This window comes from Portunus trituberculatus, chromosome 46 (assembly GCF_017591435.1).
Source record: "Portunus trituberculatus isolate SZX2019 chromosome 46, ASM1759143v1, whole genome shotgun sequence".
NCBI classification, from domain to species: domain Eukaryota; kingdom Metazoa; phylum Arthropoda; class Malacostraca; order Decapoda; family Portunidae; genus Portunus; species Portunus trituberculatus.
Genome location: NC_059300.1, coordinates 12,500,826 through 12,525,604, shown reverse-complemented (window position 1 = coordinate 12,525,604; position 24,779 = coordinate 12,500,826). Strand labels below are relative to the sequence as shown.

Below are 24,779 nucleotides of genomic sequence, written 5' to 3'. Positions count from 1 at the left end.
CTCTAAAGACAGCTCTCCTTCTTCACACAAAACTACATGCACTTACCACACATACACCCTTCACTCCAAATCAAAATTTAAAAGAAAATGGGACCCAAATAAACAACGCCTCGGAGTCCCCTCTGGGAGGGGACCAAAATGTCCCCAGGTCGGACACCTCTCCTGTTGAAGACCACAAATGCCTTGACACCTCCCTCAACTTTTTCTACATTAACTTCTGCAACATTCGCGGTCTTAGATCTAATTTTCAATCTGTGGAACACCACCTCTCCTCTACTAAACCTCATCTTCTTTTCCTCACCGAAACACAGCTGTCTGAGGCAACTGACAGTAGCCCTTCTCTGTTCCCTCCTACTTTCTCTATTCTCATTTTCATTCCAAAGCTGGATGTTGCGTCTATGTACGCAACGACTTAACTTGCTCTCGTGCCCACGCTCTTGAGTCTTCCGAATTTTCCACCATCTGGCTACGACTTAACAGTCACTCTCAAACTAAATTCATCTGTGCTGTTTATCTCTCCCTAACTCTTCTGACTATAGTAATTTCTTCGACTACTTAACTTCTAAAGTGGAGCACATTCTGTCCCTCTACCCTTTCGCTGAGATTTCCATTCTTGGAGATTTCAATGTTCACCACCAGCTTTGGCTTTCCTCTCCCTTCACTGACCACCCTGGTGAACTAGCCTTCAACTTTGCTATCCTCCATGACCTAGAGCAACTGGTGCAACACCCTACTCGTATTCCTGACCGTCTTGGAGACACGCCCAACATTCTTGATCTCTTCCTCACCTCTAACCCTTCTGCTTATGCTGTCACCCTTTCATCTCCGTTGGGCTCCTCCGATCACAATCTCATTTCTGTATCTTGTCCTATTTTTCCAATCCTCCGCAGGATCCCCAAAGCGAAGGTGCCTCTGGCGTTTTGCCTCTGCCAGTTGGGGGACCTGAGGAGGTATTATGCTGATTTTCCTGGAATGATTATTGCTTCCGTGTCAGAGACCCATCTCTTTGTGCTGAACGCATAACAGAGGTGTTAGTATCTGGCATGGAGGCGTACATTCCTCATTCTTTTCTCAACCTAAACCTTCTAAACCTTGGTTTAACTCAGCCTGTTCTCGTGCTATACATGATAGAGAGGTTGCCCACAAAAGGTACTTGAGCCTTCCATCTCCTGAATCTCATGCACTTTATATCTCTGCCCGGAATCATGCCAAGTCTGTTCTTCAACTTGCCAAACACTCTTTCATAAATAGGAAAAGTCAAAATCTTTCAAACTCAAACTCTCCTCGTGACTTCTAGCATCTAGCCAAAAACATCTCAAATAACTTCACTTCTTCATCTTTTCCTTCTTTATTTCATCCTGATGGAACCACTGCCATCTCTTCTGTCTCTAAAGCTTAACTCTTTTCTCAAACCTTTGCTCACAACTCCACCTTGGACGATTCTGGGCTTGTCCTCCTCTCCTCCTCCCTCTGACTATTTCATGTCTACAATCAAAATTCTTCGTAATGATGTTTCCCATGCCCTTGCTGGCCTAAACCCTCGGAAGGCTTATGGACCTGATGGGGTCCCTCCTATTGCACCTTGCCTGGCCAAACTCTTCCAACTTTGTCTATCGACTTCTACCTTTCCTTCCTGCTGGAAGTTCGCCTACATTCAGCCTGTTCCTAAAAGGGTGACCGTTCTAACCCCTCAAACTACCGTCCTATAGCTTTAATCTCTTGCTTGTCTAAAGTTTTTGAATCTATCCTGAATAGGAAGATTCTCAAACATCTGTCACTTCACAATCTTCTGTCTGATCGCCAGTATGGCTTCCGTCAAGGTCGCTCTACTGGTGATCTTCTGGCTTTCCTTACTGAGTCTTGGTCATCCTCTTTTAGAGATTTCGGTGAAACTTTTGCTGTTGCGTTAGACATATCAAAAGCTTTTGATAGAGTCTGGCATAAAGCTTTGATTTCAAAACTGCCCTCCTACGGCTTCTATCCTTCTCTCTGCAACTTTATCTCAAGTTTCCTTTCCGACCGCTCTATTGCTGCTGTGGTAGACGGCTACTGTTCTTCTCCTAAACCTATTAATAGTGGTGTTCCTCAGGGTTCTGTCCTGTCACCCACTCTCTTTCTATTATTCATTAATGACCTTCTTAACCAAACTTCTTGCCCTATCCACTCCTACGCTGATGATACCACCCTACATCTTTCCACGTTCTTTCAGAGACGTCCAACCCTTCAGGAAATCAACAGATCACGCGGGACGCCACGGAACGCCTGACTTCCGATCTTTCTAAGATTTCCGATTGGGGCAGAGAAAATCTAGTAGTTTTCAATGCCTCAAAACTCAATTCCTCCATCTATCAACTCGACACAACCTTCCAGACAACTATCCCTCTTCTTCAATGACACTCAACTGTCTCCTCTTCCACAATGAATATCCTCGGTCTGTCCTTTGCTCATAATCTTAACTGGAAACTTCACATCTCATCTCTTGCTAAAACAGCTTCTATGAAATTAGGTGTTCTGAGGCGTCTCCGACAGTTTTTCTCGCCCCTCCAACTGCTTACTCTGTATAAGGGCCTTATCCGTCCCTGTATGGAGTACTCTTCGCATGTTTGGGGGTTCCAGTCACACAGCTTTGCTTGATAGGGTGGAATCGAAAGCTCTTCGTCTCATCAACTCCCTCCTCTGACTAACTGTCTTCAGTCTCTTTCTCACCGCCGAAATGTTGCATCCCTTTCTATATTTTATCGCTATTTTCATGGTAACTGTTCTACTGATCTTGCTAACTGCATGCCTCCCTCCTCCTGCGGCCACGCTGCACAAGGCTTTCTTCTTCCTCTCATCCCTATTTTGTCCAACTCTCTAATGCAAGAGTTAACCAGTACGCTCAATCATTCATCCCTTTCACTGGTAAACTCTGGAACTCCCTCCCTGCATCTGTATTTCCGAATTCCTACAACTTGTCTTCTTTTAAGAGGGAGGTATCGAGGCATTTGCTCCCCTAATTCTGGCTGACGGTTTTGGCACTTTTTGAACTCTTTGGAGAGCCAGCGCTCAAGTGGGCCTTTTTCTAACATTCTTTTGTTTGCCCTTGGCTGGCCCTCTTCCCTACGTAAAACACACACACACACACACACACACACACACACACACACACACACACACACACACACACACACACACACACAAATCATAATAGTTCCCATGAAACACCTTCAACTTTGTCATTTTTTCCAGAGAGACGCGAAAGTTGAAACGATCCCATCCAGTCAGCAGCAGATTGACTCGTGCCCGTGACACTCTTCACTTATATCTCTTCCCATACACAAGAGACAGCCTGTGATCTCCCTACGTCTCCCCTCCACATCGCATCGACCCCTCCTGATGCCCTCCACTTAACCCCTTCAGTAATAGAACGCATTTTATCATAAAGTTTGGTGTAATTAGACGATTTTATTGACATTAGGAAGGGTCTGTGGCGTTGAGAAAATTAATGGCCAGTCTTCACTATTTTGATGCCATCCATTTAACCCCTTCAGTACAGGAACACATTTTTATCCTGAATTATTGGTGTGATTAGACGAGTTTATTGGCATTAGGAAGGGTCTATGGAGGTGAGAAGATTAATGGCCAGAGTCTTCACTATTTTGATCCCCACATGAGTTTCTGAAGCTGTATAAAATCAGGAAATAGTAAGTAGAATGGATATGAATACACGTCATGGTACTGAAGGGCTTAAGTCTTAAGACGATGCTACACGTCCATCATGGGGAAAAATTCAATGGGGTGGTTTTAATATTCAGTCTCCTTACGTTCCCTTCTCTAATTAACTTGGTGGGTAAATACTTCTCTCCCGATTCTTGTACACGATGAACGTTCTGGACAATAAATCAAGTACTGGTGTCAATTCTTGGGTTAACCTCTTCAGTACCATGTCATGTTTTCATATTTATTTTGCATACTATTTGGCGATTTTATACAGCTTCAGAAACTTATGTGGGGATGAAAATAGTGAAGACTGCATGGCCATTATTCTTCGGATCTCCATAGACCCTTCCTAATGCAAATAAAATCATCTAATCACATCCCAAAATAAAGGTAAAAATGTGTCTCAGTATTGAAGGAGCTAATATGAAGAGAATGATGAAAAATAATAAGAGATTCATCCCTTACCAAGTCATCATGTGTTAATATCATGCATTATTCATGTACCGCTCTCATTTCCATCTCCCTTTCATCCCAAGACACTGCCACAAGTTTCCCTCATGAATGTTTCCGTCTACTTTTCTATTTTTCCCCATTCCGGACTTCCCCTTGACTCCTTCCTCTCTATCTTCTTAACCTCGATTGCTTCCTTCCCTCAGTACATTATTCCTTCCCTCCACACTCCCTTTCCTTCTTTGTGCCTCTCTGTCTCTTTTCTTTTTTCCTCCATATTCCCTCATTCCCTTCGTAACCTCAGTTTTCTATTCCTTCCCTCCACGTTCTATCCTCTTCCTCCATTCTTCTCCTTCACTGGATTATCTTCCCTCCTACATACAGTTAGTTCTCTTCTTTCCCCCATCCCTCCCTCTCCCCTTCCTCTCATGCATCCGCCTTCTAAGCGAGTTGAAAAAGACAAAAGAAGTGAGTGAGTATAAATATTGCCTGAGTTTCTTCTTTACTGTCTTCCTTAACGCATCTCCATCTCATCACTTGTCTCTCCCTTCCTCTCCCAGTCACTGACACATCTCTCCCCTCAGCGACCTTCCTGACACTCATCTCTAACTTTCACTTCCTCCTCAATCCCGTCTCTTCTCCCTTTAAGCGTCTTTTAACTGGTGCTCCATCATCATCGTGACTCAATTTTCAGTCATGAGGAAACAAGGATGCATTACAAAAAGAATAACAAGGAAATAGAAACTGAAATAATGTGTTTACAGGAAGTACACGTGTTTCAATTAGTGAGCACGACAGCACGCACGCACGCACACACACACACACACACACACACACACACACACACACACACACACACACACACACACACACGATCGATAAGCAAACCAGTGGCTCTGTTACCCACTTGGCTGTTATTTATAGAGACAAATATTAAGCAAATTTATCAATACAAGTAGAGTGACGTCGAGGTTTTCGTGATGGCGATGCGCGTCGAGAGTCAAGACGAAAAAGTGGAATGGAGCAAGAAGCAGGAACGGCTGCCACACTCTCTCCCATCTTCCTTTCCTTTTTTGCCGAGGAATTCTTATCTTGTCTTTCATTTTTTCATACGAAATTCTTAAGTAAAAGCGAAAAATTTACAGTAAATGTGTGTGTGTATCTAAAAATACCCCCAGCAACGCTACATCGCTACTCCTGCGTCTCTTACTCCTTGCCTTAAATCTCACGAAGCCAATAAACATAGAAGGAAAATTTACAGCTCGATTACTCTTTGTTTAACTCGGCAACACTTCTCCAGGTGCCGAAATATACCATGAAGTGTGTTTTGAACGGCAGGAATGTGTCTCGCTGTTGCCTTAGTGTCCAGATCATACCCAGCCTTGCGCCCTGACCGTCATATCCTCTTTAAAGGGTTTTAATCACATTCTTACGGACACATCTCCAATCATGACGCGTTCCATCTGACCGCCAGACTGTCTGCCACGCTCGGCTCCCTTCGCCACCACCCATTACCCATAAAAAAAATTAATTATGCTTAAATACGAGGCAGTCTAAAGAGAAACCAAGAAGTCCGCCACGCCACGTCTCGCCGTTTTTATAGCGAGATGTAGCGTCGTGGTCGAGCCCCTCACCCTATTTTCTCAAACTTGCACCCCTTCCCTTCCCACCCACTTTCTCTTGGCTGGCTTTCTTCTTTTTTTGCCATCCTTTAAAATAATCTCGTTCACAGAGGAGTGGCGGTAAAACATTCCTCTACGAGGTCCAACATGGCTCCCTAGTCTGCCTCCTCACAGGTAAGATGAAGGGCCCGTGAATGGCAACAGTCACGCAGCTCTTGACGCGAGCCACGGACCGCCACGCACACCCAACGTAACACAAACGGAATGGAGCAGACACGAGTTTCTGACACGATACACAACGCCCACAGAGGCAACATTCCGGATCAACATCCAAAGCCTAAACCAGGAGCTGTGCCGCCACGACAAAAGAAGACAACAGGGCTGGAGACCCAAATACTTCATGATTTAAAGCGGCACAGCGATCTGGTGGCCGAGCGATGGTGGTGTGGCTGCGGGGAGCGAGAAGAGACAGTGGGGAGGGGAAACCAGGAAGGATTAAGCAGTGCAGTGGTGCGGCCATCCATCGGGAAGAGAGACTGGACGGAGGAGGAATGCCTTTACACTTAGCAATGGTCACCTGTAAATAATGAAGCGAAAAGCAGGTTAATTGAAGGTGCCAGGTAAGAGTGCGTGGGTGTGAACGAAAAGCGAATCGGTGACAGGTGAGTTGAAGCTTAAAATGGCCGGTTAACTCAATGATCCTCGCTTTACATGACTGACTGCAATGTTTCACCGCTAATTTGATGTCCGGGATACATTCATGGCTCGTATATTGATGGAAGAATTATGGACGCGGTAACAGTGTATGAGCAGAGTGTCAGTGTGTGTGGGCTGAGCGGAAAGCACTCTGATGCCCCTGCCAACCTTACCAGCCCTGTCAACCCTGTCAACCCTGCCAATCCTACCATACCCGCCAATCCCACCAGCCCTGTCAGCTCTTCCACACCACCACAGGGGACTTAACATTCATTTCCTTCCCTTCCTTACCACCACCAACTCTCTCTCTCTCTCTCTCTCTCTCTCTCTCTCTCTCTCTCTCTCTCTCTCTCTCTCTCTCTCTCTCTCTCTCTCTCTCTCTCTCTCTCTCTCTCTATCTATCTATCTATCTATCTATCTATCTATCTCTCTCTCTCTCTCTCTCTCTCTCTCTCTCTCTCTCTCTCTCTCTCTCTCTCTCTCTCTCTCTCTCACACACACACACACACACACACACACACACACACACACACACACACCATTTAAGTGTAAGAAAAACGTAACCAATTTCTTCTATTAGGTATTTAAGGAGGATAATTCAGCCCATTGGAATAAAATTGTATGGCGGCGGGGAAATCACACAGAGGAGGGTGGGAGGGAGGGAGGGAGGGAGGGAGGGATGGAGCAGTCAGTGGTCGCCGGCAGCCTGGCTCACACACTCCCAGCATTTCCGCGGAACGAGAGCATTCACATTTTTCCCGTTCGTGTCTGGTGGAGAAGTTGACCCTGACAATTCCTTCCACGACCCGCGTTCGCCTCGCTGGAGGAACCACGAGCCCCGCAAAACAAGTGACACATATTTTTTTTTTTTCGATATTCCCAAGAGACACACTGGTAAATAAGAGTATCTAATAACGCTGAGTCTGGTGGCCTTGTTTTCCTCGCGACTTGACAGTGTGTGCTCTAAACAGACGGTGAAGCCAATGCGATGTGTTGATGGTGATGCTAATTATTGTAAGTATGTAAGTTAACAATGCTGTCCGCTACGCTGCTCAGACTGCTTACATGAGAGGAATAAGAATAAAGAGGAAGAGGAAGAAAATTAAAGAAGAAGAAGAAAAAGAAGAAGAAGAAGAAGAAGATCCTTTGGGTTTTCTGCCTCTTTTTTACAAAAAGATTGCTTCTCCTCTCGCTCCAAAATTGGCAGTTATTTTTAGAGCTCTTTTTCGTAAGGGTTCTTTTCCGGTATGCTGGCGTACTGCAAATGTTACCCCTATTCCAAAGGGATCTTCATCCTCCATTCACCCCGGTGACTATAGACCCATTTCCATAACCCCGGTGTTATCTAAGATTTTTGAGCGCCTGCTGGCCAAGCGTCTCAATCGTTTTTTAGATATTAATAATTTGTTGCCATCTAGTCAGTTTGGTTTTAGAAAAGGTCTCAGTACTTCTGATGCTCTCGTTTGCATAACGCACGACATGCAAGCTGCCCTTGATGCTGGTCATGAATCTAGAGTAATTTCACTTGATTTTAGTTCTGCATTTGATCGTGTTAATCATAGAGCCCTTTTATCGAAAGTTAGATCTATTGGTATTGGTGGCCGCGTCCATCAAGTTCTGTCAGAGTTCCTAACGAGTCGAAGGCAGCGTGTGACTGTTGATGGCTGCCTTAGTTCTTTTAGTCCAGTTGTATCCGGTGTTCCGCAGGGAAGTGTTCTGGGACCTCTTCTTTTTATTATTTATACATCTGACATGTGGTGTGGGATTGAATCTAATATGGTTGCTTATGCTGATGACACCACTATATATGCGACAATTCCTTCCCCACAGGATAGGCAGAGAGTCGCTAATGTACTCACTCAAGATGTTTCAAGGATTCTGTCATGGTGTGATCGGTGGGGTATGAAACTGAACCCGAGTAAATCCCATAGTATGGTTATTAGCAGATCAAGGACACCTTTCCCAGTTCACCCTGATATTGTTGTCAACGAAGTACCTATTCCTAATTGTTCGTCTCTGAAGTTACTCGGAGTCACCCTTGATCCCAAACTTACTTTTGAGTTGCACTTGCGTTCACTTGCATCATCAGTCTCATGTAAAGTTGGTTTGTTACGCAAATGTAGGCGGATATATTCCTCTGATGATATTGTAAGAAATTGCTTTTACTCTTTCATACTGCCTCATTTTGAATATTGTCACTCTGTGTGGATCTCTGCAGCAGAGTCTCACTTAAAGCTTTTAGATAGAGCATTCAACCAGATTAAATTTCTTCTTCCTAATCTTGAGATTAATCTTCGGCATCGTCGTTTGGTTGGATCATTGTCCTATTTCTTCAAAATCATGTCTAATTCCAACCACCCGTTGCATTGTCATTTGCCTGCCCCTTCACTACCAGCACGTGCTACAAGACAATCCTTGATCATGAATGACCGTTCCTTGTCTGTGAATCGATGTAATACTTCACAATTTTCCCGGTGTTTTATCCCAGTATCTGCTAGACTCTGGAATACAATTCCCAACGAGATTGTTAATTCTAGTAACATTGAAGCATTTAAAAAACGTGTGAATACCTTTCTTCTCTCTGAACTCACTACCTCTTAGATCTCTACCAATCTTCCTATTCTGTTGTTCATTCCTGTTACTTCCTTTCACTTATCGGTGAGGTGCCGCCCACTGGGCCTTTGGGTTTATGCAGTTATGCTTTCCAGTGGGTCGCCTTCATTGACCTCATAATAATAATAAAAAAAAAAGAAGAAGAAGAAGAAGAAGAAGAAGAAGAAGAAGAAGAAGAAGAAGAAGAAGAAGAAGAAGAAGAAGAAGAAGAAGAAGAAAATAAAAAAAGAGGAAGAAGAAAAGAAGAAGAAAGAAGAAAATAATAATAATAACAATAATGATAACAACAATAATAACAATAATAATAATAATAATAATAATAATAATAATAATAATAATAATAATAATAATAATAATAATAATAATAATAATAATAATAATAATAATAATAATAATAATAATAATAATAATAATAATAATAATAATAATAACAATAACAATAATAATAATAATAATAATAATAATAATAATAATAATAATAATAATAATAAAAATAATAATAATGATAATAATAACAATAAGAAGAAGAAGAAGAAGAAGAAGAAAAATAACAATAACAATAATAATAACAATAATAATAATAATAATAATAATAATAATAATAATAATAATAATAATCATAATAATAAAAGATATCTTATTTCTCTCAATGGCATCTTATTTTTTTTTTGTCTCTGTTCCCTCAGCGGCACCTTACAAGAATATTCTCAACAAGCATAAAGAAAATAAATAAACAAATAATTAAATAGAAAGTCCCTTCCATCAAACACCGCTACCTCCTCGTTACCTCTCCCTTTTCTCTTCTTCTCTCCCTTCCTTCCTCTCCTCATTTCCTCCTCTTCAGCCTTTCATTTCTGCTTCTCTCTCCCTTTCTCCCTCTCTCCCTTCCTTCCTCTCCCCCTTTCCTTCTCTTCAGCCTTTCTTTTCTGCTTCTCTCTCCCTTTCTCCCTCTCTCTCTTCCTTCCTCTCCTCCTTTCCTTCTCTTTTGACTCTCTTTTCTGCTTCTCTCTTCCTTTCTTCCTCTCTCCCTTCCTGCCTTTCTCCCTCCTGCGTTTCTGTATCTCCCTCCCTGCTAAACAGCTTACTTTTTTCCTCCTTTCCTCCTCAGTTTCTTTCTCAATGCTTCCATCTTCCTTTCCCCTTTATCTCTCCCTTTCTTCCTCTCTCCCTTCCTTCCTTTCTCCCAGCTGCGTTTCTGTTTCTCCCTCCTTGCCACACACCTTACTTTTTTCCTCCTTTCCTCCTTCTCAGCTTCTTTCTCAACAATCTTCCTTTTCTCTTTACCTCATCCCCTCTTCCTCTCTCCCTTCCTTCTTTTCTCCCACCTGTATTTCTGTTTCTCCCTTCCCGCCAAAGAGCTTATTTTTTTCTTGGTTTCCTCCTCCAAACATTCCATAAAAACCGGTAGCTCGATTTCACAACATTACCAAAAAGACATCTCGGATACCAGTAGGAAAAAAAAAATTACTTCATCTCTTTTTCCTTTTTAGCATTAGCATTTTGGCCCAGCAAGGAAGTCTCGGGCCATTCAGAGGAAGTGTTAAGCGTCATATTCTCATTAGCAGCCAAAAACTCTGAAGCTGACCTAAGGATGTGGCTTCCCAAGTGAGTGAGTGAGGGTTTCATGTTCAGGAAAGCACACGATGTGTACCCTTTCTTGGGAGAGGAAATGCTGGAAGGAAGGGAAGATGTAACACGGGACAAGAAGAAGAAGAAGAAGAAGAAGAAGAAGAAGAAAAGATGATGATGATGATGGTAATAATAATGATGATGATGATGATGAACACGAAGAACAACAACAAAACGGAGAAGAAGAAGAAGAAGAAGAAGAAGAAGAAGAAGAAGAAGAAGAAGAAGAAGAAGAAGAAGAAGAAGAAGAAGAAGAAGAAGAAGAAGAAGAAGAAGAAGAAGAAGAAGAAGAAGAAGAAGAAGAAGAAGAACAAGAAACAGAAGAAGAACAAGAAGAAGAAGAAAAGAAGAACAAGAAACAGAAGAAGAACAAGAACAAGAACAAGAACAAGAACAAGAACGAGAAGAACAAGAACAAGAAGAAAAGACGAAGAAGAAGAAGAAAAAAGAAGAAGAAGAAGAAGAAGAAGAAGAAGAAGAAGAAGAAGAAGAAGAAGAAGAAGAAGAAGACAAACACAAAGAAGAAGAAGAAGAAGAAGAAGAAGAAGAAGAAGAAGAAGAAGAAGAAGAAGAAGATGAAGATGATGATGATGATGATGATGAAAAAAAAACAACAACAACAACAACAACAACAACAACAACAACAACAAAACGAAGAAGAAAACAAACACAAACTAGAACAACAACAAGAATAAAAAAGAGAAGAAAAAAAACAAGAAAAATATGAAAAAAAATCAATAAAAAGGCTACCAAAAGCAAAAGAAACCGACGAAATAAAACAGAAGAAAGAAGAAGACGAAGAAGAAGAAGAAGAAGAAGAAGAAGAATCACCACAACACAACACCAATACTTTCCCACTAAATAAAAACGCTACCGAGAACAAAGACGGCCAATAAAACAGAATAAAGAGGAAGAATAAGACCCGCCACAGTACAATCCCCAATACTTTCCCACGCCTCCATCCTCTCCGTGACACACTTCAATCTGTCTCCTTACGTCGCCTCAAAAGTGTCAATTTCACTCCGGGGTACACAGAGGCTCGTCGCTTCGTCCTTGTCTGTTTGTTATGGTGATGCAGAGAGAGAGAGAGAGAGAGAGAGAGAGAGAGAGAGAGAGAGAGAGAGAGAGACAGAGAACAAGAACTATATGAAAGGAATTGACACCTCTCTCTCTCTCTCTCTCTCTCTCTCTCTCTCTCTCTCTCTCTCTCTCTCTCTCTCTCTCTCTCTCTCTCTCTCTCTCGCTCTCTCTTCTGACAGGTTAAGTTCGGTGAGTGAGTAATTTTTTTATCTAATCCTTACAGACTAGATTCGTTAAATAATTGTGTTGACTTTTGACTCAGTTCGCTTCTGTTTCTCTTTCTCCTCATCACTGCACCTCTTGTCCTTCCTCCTCTATCTCCTCCTGGCTCATATTCATCCCTCTATTCTTCTTTAAAATTATCTTCCTCCTTCTCTTCTCTGTCCTTCTTTTCAACTTCGGTTTAAGTATATTTTGGAGTCTGGAAAATAAAAATATAAAAAATGAAAAAACATATATATATAAAAATCAATCAATATATGAAATAACAAGCAGCGAAAGTTCAGGACGCCGTATTCAAGCGGGCGTCCTTCCCAATAAGCCCGACGCATGCCCTGAATTGGAAGTCATTTTCTGCTCTAGCGAGTGAACCTAACAAACTTTTAAGCCTATCAACGAGCGCCCTCTGTGTTATTAAATCTATATACTTACATATCTCTTCACCAGGACGATAGGGGAGGAGGGAGAGGGGAGTGGTGGAGGAATGGAAGGAGGAGGAGGAGGAGGAGGAGGAGGAGAAAGAAGAATGTTTGGAAATGGAGGATAAAATGAAGGAATGGAGCAAATGGAGTTAAATAAGAAGGAGGAGGAGGAGGAGAAAGAAGAAGAAAAAAAGGAAAAGAAGGAGAAGAAGACGAAGAAGAAGAAGAAGAAGAAGAAAAAATAATAATAATAATAATAATAAGAAGAAGAAGAAGAAGAAGAAGAGATAAAAAAGACTAAAATATATTAATAAGATGAAAAAAAGAGAATGAGGAAAACAGATACACGAACTAGGAAAGAGGAAGAGGAGTAAGATAAAGAGGAAATATGGGAAGAGGAAAGACGAAGGGGAAGGAGAAGGAGGAAAAATACTAAATCCTAGAGTGAGGAAGGGAGGAAAATGCGCGAGGAAGAAGCAGAGGAAAGAGCCAAAATGCTACAGGGAAACAGAAAGACGAGGAGAGAAAGAAAGAGAGAGAAACCCAAGGAAATTTAAATAGCTCAGTGTATAAAGAATGAAATGTATAAAATGTATGAAAAAAAATATTTATTAGGTGTTGTTAATATGAGAGTATAATTTTCCTATCTATTTTATTTACGTTTTCTTCTCTTCTCTTTTTTCTTTGTCTATATTTTGTCCACGCACCTACGAAGTGAAATTTAACCCCTTCAATACTGAGACACCTTTATACCTTCATTTTTAGGGTATGATTCGACGATTTTACTTGCATTAGGAAGAGTCTATGGAGGTCAGAAGGTAAGTGACCACAGTCTGCACTATTCTAATCCCAACACATGGTTCTGAAGCTGTACAAAAATCGCCAAATAGTAACCAAGAATGAATATGAAAACGTGTGCTGATCTGAAGAGAAACAGAAAGATCCACACACTTGACTTCTATCACTGGATTTCTCACTTTTCCCTTCTCGTTTCATCTGAAGCTGTAAAAATCACCACATACTAACCAAGAATGAATGTGAAAACGTGTGTTGGTACTGAACAGAGTGAGAAGGAGACGTGGCAGATATAAAACAAAATGATACACAAACTTTACTTATGTCACAGCATTCCTTACTTTTCTCTTCCGTTTCACCTTTTCTTTCTTATTCATCGTATTTTTTTTCCCTTCCTCTCTTCACCTTTACAAATATGAAACAAAAAGATACACAAACTTTACTTCTGTCACAGCATTCCTTACTTTTCTCTTCCGTTTCACCTTTTCTTTATCTTCTATCGTAATTTTTCACTCCCATTCATCTTTACAAATATACAGCAAAAAAATCCATACAGTTTTCTTCTTCTGTTACTGCAATTCTTACTTTTCTCTTCCGTTTCACCTTTTCTTTTTTATCTATCGTAACTTTTCTCTCCCTTGCTTCACCTTTCACCTCCACTAAGACCACCACAAGTAGAGAAGAAACTCACGGTAAGAAAAATAACATCAATAATCATAAAAAACATTTCATACCTTTCAACATTTCTCCCTTCACCTTACCACATCTCTCTTCATTTCCTCATTTCCTTCACATTTCCCTCCCGTTTTCTTCACCTTTCATCCACAAAAAAGGGGAACCACAACAAATACCCTGAAAGAAAACTCACTCCAACATGAAGAAATTAACGTAACACCAACCAGAGCCAACACAACACAACACGTTAGTTTAGTACAGTTCTAAGCCTCACATTTCCCTCCCGTTTTCTTCACCTTCACCCACTAAAAAGGGGGAAACCATAACAAACACACTAAAAGAGGAACAGGAAGAAATTAACGTAGCACCAACCAGGGCCATCCAAACTACACAACACGTCAGTCTAGTACAGTTCTAAGCCTCGCCCTGAAGTCTCGCCCCCCGCCACGAGAGCTACACAAACACCCGGCAAACTTTATCAATAAGAAGACGCCCCGAGATGTCACGCTCCGGCACTTTACGAGCACGGCATACTGAAGGTGGGTGTGGAGGAGAAGGCGTTGCTGATGTATAGGGCAAGGAAGGGATAAGGGAGAGGTTCAGTGGTTCTTTCGCCTTTTCCTTTTGTTCTTTTGCATTTATTGTCGCGTCTCTCTTCCTTGTGTTTAGTGAGAAGTAAAGTGTCAGTTGAGAGTGAAGGGAGAGTGAAATGAGTGAAGTGAGAGTGACGTGAGATATTATTGTTTGTCTTCCTTATATCTATTCATCTCTTCTTTCATTTGTTTCGTCGTCTCAATCTCTTCAGTACTCGGACGCATTTTTATTTTGATGTTTTTTTATGTGATTAGACGATTTTATTGACATGAGGAAGGGTCTATGGAGGTCAAAAGATTAATGGCTAGAGTCTTTGCTACTCTAATTCTCATACAAGTTTCTGAAGCTGTATAGAAATATGAAAAAAATGTGTTCTGCTACTGAAAGAGTTAATCATGTTTTTTCAATGTTTTTTTTTCACTTTTCTCCTTTTATTTCCCTTCCATCTTTATTGTGTCTTTTCCTTGTGTCTGTTTATCTGTTCTTTTATTACTTTTATTATTTTTTTTCCTCCCTCTCCTAGTCTCTTTTTCTTTTCTCTCTTTTCCTCTTCCTTCTTCATCATTCGTAGTCTTTCCTCTTCACCTTCCTTTCATATGTCCCTCCCTTTTTTCCTCTTATCATTTTTATCGCCTTCCCTCTCCTTCCTCATTTATCACTTTTACTTTCCTCCATCCTTTCCTCCTTAATTATCGTCTCTCTTCCTCCTTCGTCTTGATTTTCTCTGACTACCTCCTTCCATATCTTACTTCCTTTATTGCTTTCTCTTCATCTCCTTCCCTCATCGCTGCCTCTTTCTTTATTCAAATTTCCCTCCATTCATTCTTTTATTTCTCGCTCTCCCATTCTTATTTCCTTCTTTCTATTTCCCCTTCTCACTTTTCCTCCCATTTCTTCTATTCCTCCCTTCCTTCATTTCCTTTCCTTCCTGTGCTTCCTCTTCTCTCTCTCTCTCTCTCTCTCTCTCTCTCTCTCTCTCTCTCTCTCTCTCTCTCTCTCTCTCTCTCTCTCTCTCTCTCTCTCTCTCTCTCTCTCTCTCTCTCTCTCTCTCTCTCTCTCTCTCTCTCTCTCTCCCATTTACGTCTTTCCTTCCATCCTCACTTGTTTTCTTTCTTCTCTCCTGTATTTCTTTCTTCTCTTGTCTCACTCACCATTCCTTCTTCCTCTGATCTTACTTAATCTCTCCTGTTATCCCTTCTCCTCCATGTTCTCATCTTCCCCTGGCACATTTCCTGTTTCCTTTCTTCTTCTTTTCTCTCTACGTATTTTCAAAGTCTCCATTTGTCCCCTTCCTGTATTTATATCTACTTTTCCACCTCGAGTCTCTTACGTCGCGTCTCTGTCCCTCTAAGATATTCCTTTTCTATCTACATACTACAGTCCCTTCGTCCATCTATTTATTACCTCAATGTTCTCTGTCCGCAGCCCTTTCCTATATTCTGTCCCGTAATTCACCTTCTGCCCGTCCTTTTTCTCCCCTCAACGCGACCTAAGGCTCCTTTCTGCTCGGGTAAAGGTAGACACCCGGAGAAAAGAACCCATTTAGACGGCACTACATTCACATTAGTCCTTGGGGAAGAAAATTCTCTAGATCCCTTTCCGCTGAGGTGGGATGTTGGATCATACTTGACACGCTCCGGGGAAAAACATCGCGAGGGTTGATGAGAACAGGAGAGCAGGTAGGAGATTGTACAAGGCAAGACAAAGGATTGGATGGAGTGAGATAAGGTAAGGTAAGGTGAGACGAGGTAAGGTGAGGTGAGGTTAGGTGAGGTAAGGTAAGGTGAGGTGAGGTTAGGTAAGGTGAGGTAAGGTAAGATAAGGTAAGATAAGGTAAGGTTAGGTAAGGTAAGGTAAGGTAAGGTGAAGGTAAAGTGAGGTGAGGTGAGGTGAAGTAAGGTGAGGTACAGGTGTGCGTGAGGAGACCAAGCGTGGGAGGAAAAACTATGGTAACAGGAGAAAACTACCTAAGATGGACGAGATATGGAACGTGTGTGTGTGTGTGTGTGTGTGTGTGTGTGTGTGTGTGTGTGTGTGTGTGTGTGTGTGTGTGTGTGTGTGTGTGTGTGTGTGGTGGAAGTAGGAGGTAACACAAAGGGCTGCTGAAATACATAAAGCACTCAATATCACATCACTTCAAGGCTCTCTAATTTTCCTACCGGCAACAGAGGCTACATCGACAAAAGAACCCGTATAGTTAATTCTCTCTCTCTCTCTCTCTCTCTCTCTCTCTCTCTCTCTCTCTCTCTCTCTCTCTCTCTCTCTCTCTCTCAATTATCTGTCTGTCTGTCTCTATCTTATTGACTCGTTCACTCATTCGTCATCCCTTTGGCATCTCATCCGTGCAAGTCAATTTTCCTTTATTCTCTTCCTTAATTATTTCTAAATTTAATCAAGTGTGCGATTAATCTCTCTCTCTCTCTCTCTCTCTCTCTCTCTCTCTCTCTCTCTCTCTCTCTCTCTCTCTCTCTCACCTTATCTTCACCCAATGTCTTTCACTGCAACCTTTCTTCCTCTCTTCCTTTACGTCTTCCTTTAAGATCTGTTATCTGCATCCTCTCAACGTCAGTCTTTTTCCTTCGCTGGGACTCCTTGCCCTTCAGCCTCGGGCCCCACTTACCTCATGAATGGGCCAGGTGCTTCTCTCTACCTATTCTCCCCTTCCCCCGCTACCACTTCTCTACCACCCTCCTCCTCTTTCTCCTTCTCCTCCTCCTACTCCTCCCTGTTTTGCTTCCATCGAGACCTCAAATGGCTTCTGTTTTCCCAAGTTTCCTTCTGATCGTTGAGTGAAAGTATTTGTTTTAGACTCAGCCTTGTTTTCTCTCACGCACTCACTTTTTATCTTGTCCCTAATGTTCCTCTTCTCTTTTCTCCCTCCCCCCTCCTCTCCCGCCCCTCCCTCGCCTTATTCCCAGGACCACTCCCCATCGTCTCTCCCTCAGCCCCTCTCCGCCGTTTCATCTCCTGACATCCGGATGGAGGGCTTTTCTTACCTCCGATCTTGTTTTTTTTTTTTTTCGTCCGTTTTCTTCATGTCTCCTCCCGCTTCTCCTCTTCCACTTCCTTCCCCCCTTCCTTCTTTTACATCCTCTTCTTTATTTCCGTCATCCTTTTTTTTCTATTTTCCCTTTTTTTTTTTTGCTGACTTCATTTGCTACGAGATGTATTTCTATCACCAGTTCTCCTTTTTTTTATCTATATTTTGTTTCTTCATTATTGTTCTCTTCCTCTTTCTCTCTTTTACTCTCCTCAAATTTGACACAACTTTTTTTATTCTATTAACGTTGCCTTCTTTTTTCTGTCTACTTTGAATTACTCTTATCCTTCTCCCTCTCCCTCTCTCTCTCTCTCTCTCTCTCTCTCTCTCTCTCTCTCTCTCTCTCTCTCTCTCTAGCGTCTTTCTCGTCTCTATTTAGTTTGAGCGACATACATTTATACGTTCACCTCTTCCCCTTCACGTGCCGTTGTCCGCTGCGCCCATACATCTCCGTTACTCCAATATGCCATTAATAATTCTATAAAACCCGTTATCGCCGCGGGCAGGTGCTAGGGCTCTCGTGGTCTCCTAAATCGGTCCATATTTTAGGCTTTGTGCTGCCTCGACATGTTCCTTGACACAAATCCACAGTGAAACACGCGCCAGTTGTTAGGTTACGTAGTACTTCTAAACCTCCTGGTGAGTGTTGAGTGGGTGAGTGGTGTGAGATGAGCATGTGGTAAATATGGTGGTAGGTGTGAGGCGTTTTACTACTACCATTATCATCATCACACACCACACCACCTGCTCTACCTTCACTACATACAACAACACATACACGCGTTACAGGAACTGCGACGTGTAAACCTGACAGTCTCTTGTAGCTTCCCTGTTTTTTATGCTTGTATGTTCTTATGTTCAATACACCGGTGAACCTCAACTGGCTTTAACTCAAAATTCTGGTTTTCCTGTGTGGCATTTCATAGAGACTTCAATTCTACGTGTAATGGCAGAATACGTCTTGGTTCTCGGTCAGATGAATTATAGTCGGTTAAAACTGTAGAAGTCCAAATTTGACATAATGAGTTACATAATATGAGGGGTAAATGACATACCAAGTTCCAGCATCATTATTACGTGAGACACCATTCCACATTTTGTAAGTTCCCCATCAACTCCACTCGCCAGAAGTACGTGATGTAACTTATATTGAACGTCTCCACCGGCCAGAACTGGATTGGGCCGCTCCAGTGCAAGGTCCATCCACCTGAGCATAATTCTAAGGCGTAATTATCTAATTATTCCATGTCCATTTCACAACAAAGCCACTCAAACCAACCGTTTCATCAATATTACCACCATCACCACCACCACCACCACCACCACCACCACCACCACCTCACAACAACGACATTATTTTTTTCCAGAGCATTATCCTGGCACTTATGATGCACACTAATGTTGTTTCACTTCCCCACACGTACAGTAATTATAATGCTGTTTGCTGTGCTGGATGATTATGAGCAGCGAAACTAAGCAACTGTTAATATCATTGTAAGCAACAAACACAAAATCATCCCTGTCTACACACCAGATTCACACGTTAGCAAGGGAAGGGAGCCAGTGAGAAGATCTTTACCCTGTGAATGCCGGACTAACACGGACTTACACCGCAGCCTTCCAAGACCTGATGATGGCGGCAGGCGAGGCAACACACCATCAGTCCAGCGAGACCGATTATCGGGAACAGCTCTCGTCTCGGCCCATTTCCATCCAGGCCACCATGAGTAAGATGCAAATGAAGCCGCCAACCCGTCAAGAGGACCTGAGGAGACTAAACAACCCACCAGCACTGACAGGCGGGGATACTAACCACTATGCTACCGACTTTCTTACTCCTCTCACCCTTACTCTGTCCAACTCTCTAATGCAACAGTTAACCAGTACTCATCACTACTCTGTCCAACTCCCTAATGCAAGAATTAATCAATACTCTCAATCATTCACCACTATTCTGTCCAGCTCTCTAATACAAGAGTAAACCAGTACTCTCAATCATCCATACCTTTTTCTGGTAAACTCTTGAACACCCTGCCTGCTTCTGTATTTCCATCTTCCTATGCGTTGACTTGATTTAAGAGGGAGGAATCAAAACAGTTTCCCCTTTCTTTTGGCAAACTCTCTCGAATATGCAAGGGGGCTGGTAACTAAGAGAGCCTTTTCTTTTCGTTTTATGTTGTCCTTGGTCTCTCATACATAAAAAAAAAAAATTATCAGTGACGGCATGACTTCAATACCCTCCATCTCAACAACCACGCACTGTACGGCAATAAATCTGACGGCCTCCACTCACACTTGGTCTCTGCTTGGCATGGCTCGATGTCAATCTAAACCTCGCATGTCCAAGAAGAGTGTGGTTAATAATGACCCAGGCGAATGTCCTAATAAGAACGAGATGAGGCTGATGATGATGAGGAGGAGAAGGAGGAATAGGAGGAGAAGGAGGAGGAGAAGGAGAAGAAGGAGAAGGAGGAGGATGATAATGACAATAATGATGAGAAAGACATTACCGATAAAGGATTCAAAGACTAAATAATAAAAAAAAAGAACAAAAGATCAAAGGAAATAAAGACATCACTAAAGACAATTAAAACAACTTATACCGCACGTTTAAAGCCACTTGAATAGTTACCAAGTGAAAAATAACACTCCACACACACACACACACACACACACACACACACACACACACACACACACACATAAACACAAGCTCCAGTTATTTCAAACACGCCTGCCAAGCTAAACATCTTCCTTCTCCAGCCTTGAGGACGCGTATTAAGACAGCCACTCACGAGAATATTTACTCATCTATTCGGGCAAATCCTGCGACTACTGCTGGAGGAGAGACGCAGGGCAGGAAATGGAGGAGAAAGGACGCACACCGCACCGACGCGACATAGTGACAGGCGGGAGAAAAATTTAAAAGCTTGTGCCCGAATTCAGAAACACTGTGTTCTCTCACCACAGCTATTTTTCAAGGCCACAGAGATTATTAGCGGGGTTTTCAAGACTGTTTCTCCAGTTAATAATATAGAAATCTTGTCACTCTGCCTCTAGAACCGTAAAAAAAAAACACCTTAAAAAACGCGTGTAAACTTAAATAAAACCTTTTGAGATAGTAAAAGTGAAGCACAGAAGTGGTTGAGAATACGAGCCCTGGTGTATGAACAGGAGCAACTGTCACCTTTAGGCAGCTCTAGTCTGTGTGTGTGTGTGTGTGTGTGTGTGTGTGTGTGTGTGTGTGTGTGTGTGTGTGTGTGTGTGTGTGTGTGTGTGTGTGTAACCCATTAAGCCGCTGGGATGACAGGGTAAATCACACCATATAAAGGCAAGGCAGGCAAGACGGACGGGCCGCGGCTCCCACTAAGACGTAAGGGCATTACCAATATTGGGTCGGAATGCCAAGCTCCAGAGATGCAGGGTGGGAGGGTGGTGAGGGTGGTTGGGGTAGCGGTGTAGATGGAGGGAGGTCGTGATAGGCCTGCAAAAACTTGGCATGACGGTCGTGATGATGGTGATGGTGATGGTGATGGTGATGGTGGAGGGAGGGTGATGGGAGGTCGGGCGAGGCGGAGTTTTAATCCCATCAGTACCATGACGCGTTTTCATATTTATATGGTTACTAGTAATTTGGTGATTTCTATACAGCTTCAGATACTTATGTTGGGGGGAATTAAAATAATGAAGACTCTGGCCATTAATCTTCTGACTTTCATACACCCTTCCTAATGTAAATAAAATCGTCTAATCACACCCAAAACTCATGGTAAAAATATATCCCAGTACTGAAGGAGTTAAGGCACACTGACCACACCGCGGCAAACTCAGGAGCGGCGAGACTTGCACCAAACATTTGCGTCGGTAATTCAATAAATAATGTATAAGTGAATTACGAATTGCTGAGGACTGTGCAACTTTTACTTCTACTCCGGATGAGAAAAATATGCAATTCAGATGTGATTTCTTTCAGTGTACTTTTTTAAAGCGTCTTGGTGAACACATTTCCATCTGAATTTCTTTAACTTTATTTTTCATGTCCTTGTAACAGTTCAAGTTACACGAAGGCTTGGCTGGAACACGACTGATGGCATACTGTAGACTGTAGAGCCGCAATAGACTAGTAAACCACAGGCACATTAGGATCAAGCATAGCATACGTTCCTTTACATGGTTTCAGTCACTTCCGAGCCTACATGTCTCCTTGTGAATGAATTACACCCACAGTATCTCATCATCCAATGTGAACACTCCGCGGCACAGTTTCCACTCCCTCCCTTCATCACTCACACACACACACACACACACACACACACACACACACACACACACACACACACACGCCCGGTAGCTCAGTGGTTAGAGCGCAGCAGCCAGAGGAGTTCAATTCCCCGGCCGGGTGGAGATATTTGGGTGTGTCTCCTTTCACGTGTAGCCCCTGTTCACCTAGCAGTGAGTAGGTACGGGATGTAAATCGAGGAGTTGTGACCTTGTTGTCCCGGTGTGTGGTGTGTGCCTGGTCTCAGGCCTATCCGAAGATCGGAAATAATGAGCTCTGAGCTCGTTCCGTAGGGTAACGTCTGGCTGTCTCGTCAGAGACTGCAGCAGATCAAACAGTGAACACACACACACACACACACACACACACACACACACACACACACACACGCCCGGTAGCTCAGTGGTTAGAGCGCAGACTTCACAAGCCAGAGGACCGGGGTTCAATTCCCCGGCTGGGTGGAGATATTTGGGTGTGTCTCCTTTCACGTGTAGCCCCTGTTCACCTAGCAGTGAGTAGGTACGGGATGTAAATCGAGGAGTTGTGACCTTGTTGTCCCGGTGTGTGGTGTGTGCCTGGTCTCAGGACCTATCCGAAGATCGGAAATAATGAGCTCTGAGCTCGTTCCGTAGGGTAACGTCTGGCTGTCTCGTCAGAGACTGCAGCAGATCAAACAGTGAATCACACATACCGCAACAGTTCAGCACAGCCCGCCGCTTGGTAGAGAAATGGTCACATCTGCTTTGTTTCGCTACACTCGCACACTAGATCAACTTTACATTACTGGTGAAAATTAGAACCATAATCCTAGACTTATATTCTTTAATGACAGAGGAATCGAGACATCATTTCCCATTGTTATTAGGGCTAAGCACGTGTGTGTGTGTGTGTGTGTGTGTGTGTGTGTGTGTGTGTGCACGTGCATATATGTTTGCATTAGTGAGTGCGTGCCTATTCATGCCTGTGTGTGTGTGTGTGTGTGTGTGTGTGTGTGTGTGTGTGTTTGGACGTGCATATATGTTTGCATTAGTGAGTGCGTGCCTATTCATGCCTGTGTGTGTGTGTGTGTGTGTGTGTGTGTGTGTGTGTGTGTGCTCTTGCTCACTCGCGCATGCATATATGCGTGCATGCATGCGTGCGTGCGTGCATGTGCCTGTCTGCTTGCATGTGTGTGTGTGTGTGTGTGTGTGTGTGTGTGTGTGTACGCGCCCCCTGGTATAAAAGCTTTTCCCAGTAGTGCAAGCAAGGAAGCAGCTGTGATTCCATTGGTGCCTAAATACACATTCTCTCATCTCCCATCTTGTCTACGACTGAAATGTCAACTCAGATTTACCAAGACTTGAAAATTAATCAATCACGACTTTTCTTCATCCTTGTATCAATATCGGAACGCAAGCAGCTAATCCCTCTCACTCAAACACTCGCTAATGGACACACTGCAAGGCCAACAGGTGGACAAAGGCAGGTGCTTTAAGCTGCTTTGACTCTCATATTCGCTCCACTCCACGCCAGCCCGTCATCTCACTTCCATCTCCCGAAACACGCTTATTTTCTGTGCTGCTACTCTTGCTGCCTCCGCATTGCTCATTACCCAGCGGCTCTTCACTCCCTCCCGGCAACTCGCCCACCTGTTGAAGGTCGCTGAAATTATCGCTTTTATAGTGTCCATTCAACCAGTGATGTCAAGAAAGAGCTTTGCAATCCATTTACTTTACGATCTCCTTCTGTTTCCTTCTCCTTGTCCTCGTCCTACTTCCTCCTCCTCCTCCATAAGACACCCTTCAACGCCCTCGGTCAGGCCGGACAGAGGCTCATGGCACCAACACGTGCTAATGAAGGCAGTGGCCCCTGACCCGCCACGACACCTACGCTGACCCTCGCGCACTTTGTATCGACCTGCTGCCTTGGCACTTCACTTCCCCTCCTTGTGGTCGAAGCTCCACCAAGTATTAGCAATCTCATTAGCAAATTGAATCGCGTAACTTAATACACATTAATATAGTGGTGATATTCTAGTCCTCTCTGGAAAAGAAACTCTATCAAGACCCAAAGCAAAACATCTATCTATACCTCCAAGATATAAAGAAACAGTCTTCACACTCGAACGCAAATCTTTCTAAAACAAAACTAAAATTCAAGTCGGAGTATAAGTGTAACAACCACAGGATTTTTTTTTTATTAGCATTAGCAAAAGATTTCATTTTGTATCATAGCGACTTTCTTAACTTTTTTTTTTCTTTTTTTCACTGCTGATCAAAGAAAGGTTACTTTTCTTTGATACCTCAAAATGGACACACACTGACCACAACTAGTGAAAATATCTGTTCATCGTCACACTTTCTCTGCTTTGCTGCCTTATGTGGTTCATTCAGATAATCACCAGAAGCACCCAAGTCACTCGCAATCACATATTCTGGGAGCCGAGTTGCACATTCCCCTTGGTATGTCGTTCACTCTACCTGCAACAGATCTTGATCCTTCTAATCCACGCGACACGACACTGAAAACTTCGGAAAGACCAGCAAATCAAAAGGGACAGGTGCCCTGGCGCTGCTGAGGAGGGAGGTGAGCGAGGCACAGGCCATGTAGCGTGGCACTGGGCCGGGCCGCACGCTGGATGCCGGTTCCCTCCCGCACTCGCTCGCCTGAGTGACTGGCCGCCGAGGCCACTTCCCCACGCTGGCCGAGAGGGACTCGACGTCACCTGCCTGCCGCCACCACCGCCCCGCCCCGCCTACCCTGGCTGGCTGCGTGGGCGGCGACAGGCGGGACTCGGATTATACAATGCACGACGGAAAGAATAGCGTGCGTTGGCACTCCTCGAGAAGGAAACACGTGTGACGGTGAGTGAGGGAACTAGTGGTTGTGACGACCAGCAGCGGCGGTGAGAGCTGACTATGTCCTCAGCAGGAGGGGAGGGACAAAGAGAAAGCCGTGGGGCTGAGGCTCTCATACTGGCCTTAATG

The 24,779-nt window shown here is 43.2% G+C and overlaps 1 long non-coding RNA gene across 1 annotated transcript in view; it reads right to left on the bottom strand.

The window, feature by feature from the left end:
* The window catches only part of LOC123520243, a 28,671-nt gene extending 4,139 nt beyond the window's left edge, over positions 1-24,532 (bottom strand). The window contains exon 1 of the long non-coding RNA XR_006679208.1: positions 24,273-24,532. This is a non-coding gene — a long non-coding RNA (uncharacterized LOC123520243). The remainder of the gene's footprint in view (positions 1-24,272) is intronic.
* Positions 24,533-24,779: the final 247 nt, after the last annotated feature.